Below are 2,654 nucleotides of genomic sequence, written 5' to 3' on the forward strand. Positions count from 1 at the left end.
TCCCTTACTTGCAATTTTCCAAGAGATTTGTCTGTTTACCCTTTACCAACAGTAAATGTAATTGATGGCCAAAGCTGAATCAYGTGATGCTTCCTATAAAATAAGGATTCTGTTTTTAAAGGGCTACCAGTGCAGTATCTCTCCATTTGCCCCAATGGATGAGCAGAAAAGAACCTTTCACAATCCAAATTAGAGATGAAGCCTTCATGGGTGGAACACCAGTGCAGGAAGAAGTGGGGCAAAGAATTTCATTCTGAAGGAAACAATGGTTCTCTCTTYCATCGGAACGAACGGTTTGTGTTTTAAACCATCCCTCCTCCATCACTCGAGAACAAAATACTGGATAATGACTTCACACCAAAAAAAAACATGGGAGAAGCAGATGAAGGGTGAGACAGCGGTTCCCTGGGCAGTGAGGGAAGGATTCCTTCCAAAGTCGGGTTCCTYCATCAGAGCCGGGTTCCTCCTCCGGCGGCGGCGGAGCGGGAGGTGCCGCTGTCCGCGGTGCTGATCCGCAGGGACGCTGAAATCTCACCGAGAGATTGGGGACAGAACTGGTCCAGTCTCTTTGGGAACGCTGCTTGCACCAAATAGGAGTTGTATTTAAGAAAAAAAGAAAGAAAAAAAAAATAAATAAATAGTCAAAAAAAAGGCACACCAGGCACTGAAAGGTGCTGGGCTAGAAAGTTGCTGTTTTATCATCCGGCAGGATCTGATCTCTCTCATCCTCTCCCAAATCTGCATCTTAATTTCAGTTTTCAGGAAGGCCATAAGCCAGGATTTGTTCTGTATTAGCAGGAGAAGGGGAAAAAGGAAATTAAAAGTGAGAGGAGGTTTGTAGGATATAGAGTTGCTCTTGTCCTGGTGGYCAATGTTCTTGGTTGCCAGGGTGAATATTCTGAGTCTTTTCTCATGTACAGCAGTAGATTTTCTTGTATTATAAACAAACCACTGTCTTTTCTGATGTAATGTTTGTGGGGTTTTTTTTTTTTTCCTCTTTTCTCTTGTAGCATTTCTCTTTCTCTCTCCTGCTGTTCTGTTCTAGCATCTGCTCAGTGCYTCTCAGTATCTGCAGTATCTTTACTGACTTCAAAGCCGTGGGTCCAACACCTTCAGCATTTAGCCTGGAGTTGCACAAGAAGGTTCAGTTACACAGGATCAACAACTGAGTCTCTTGCTGATTTCTATTGTTTCAATCGAGCTACATAAGAACGAGGCTGGACTGGAACAGGTCACAGCCGGAATCAATCCCAGCCATCTCTCCAGCAATCAGAACAACCTGCTGGGAGCTGAGTAACGGCTGAATTCTTGGTGAGAGAAATTATAGGCATAAAAAACAAAATCAAATATACTCTTGCGCTCATTCAACATTTCAAGGCATATTTATAGGTACTGCTGTATGGCATCTCAAATATCGGAGTTTAAAAAGGAACTGGATCGCTGCTGCTGGGGAAAATAATTTTTCTGTTCTGTCACTTCCACTATCTCTGCCCCTGATGAAAAAGGGAGAGAAACACGCTGAATTACACACCCATTCAGCCCCTGTCATCACTTCTTCGGGCTGTTTGGGTAGCCCTGGGAAGGGTCTGTGAAGATAAGGATATCTGAAGGTCATCAGAAGGTCATTCCTCGGAAGTGGAGTAGGAACAAGCGAGCAGGGCAGGAATCTGCTCAAGAAAAGTGGGGGATTTCTTCCTATGTGAAGCTGGCAATGGCTCAATAGGTGAAAAGTTGACTTTTGAGTCCCTTCTTTAGACCTCTCTACTGTATTCTTCTCCCCCTGAACCAAGTCTTGCTGTCACTGGAAGGGAAAGCTGAAAAGAAATTTTACCACTGAAGAAATTCCCTACGTAAGGGAGATATTTCCACCTTATTTCTTCACTTTTACTTTCAAGAAGACAGAACTTGAGAATTTCTGAGGTTTTAAGAGGGAGAATATCCTTCCAAAAAATTCCCAGGAACACTGAAAAATGGATCTGCATTCATTACAGAGAGGTGAGGCAGAGAGCTACAGCCGCCAGGGCCTGTACTCATAATGGTCTGTGAGAAAATGCACTGAGYAGCTAAGAGTATTTGTCTTGGGAACTGTAGCCAGCGAACCTTGGGTGGGAACCAAGCTAAATCAGCAAASTTGCTGCTGGTCCAGGATCAGAACGAGCTAAAACTCCTCTATCACATGCCTGAGACTCAATGACTGCRTAATCTCTGTGGCATAGACATCTAGGAACCTCTGTGGATAGCAGATGGCTGCTGAATGGGGAGAGCAGATGACAGATTCTGGGCAGTGCTAAACCTGAAGACCTCAAATCCTGATTACAAAAGTCAGTTCCTGAGGTTAAATCAAGCCAGGCACCTGAGCAGGGGGGAGTCACAAAGCACAAACACAGCACCAGGAATGGGAGGGCTCTGCTAAAAGGCTCCACCTCCCTTCCCCTACCCAACACTCATTCACACATGCTGCCACAGAAGCAGAAAACAACGAGGTTATGTGTTTCCTGAAATGCAGTTGGCTGAATAACTACACTTAGAGAGAATTCTTTGTAAAACAATAGCAGAATGAGTAACAGCGCATCGCTGCCATGGGAAATAAAAAGGAAAGTAACCCAACTGCAATTCAGCCAGAATCATTCCAAACCCCAAAGGTTGGCTTCTTT

The sequence above is a fragment of the Malurus melanocephalus genome, unplaced genomic scaffold (assembly GCF_030028575.1).
Source record: "Malurus melanocephalus ecotype Western Australia unplaced genomic scaffold, MMel_1.1 scaffold_58, whole genome shotgun sequence".
Lineage (NCBI taxonomy): Eukaryota > Metazoa > Chordata > Aves > Passeriformes > Maluridae > Malurus > Malurus melanocephalus.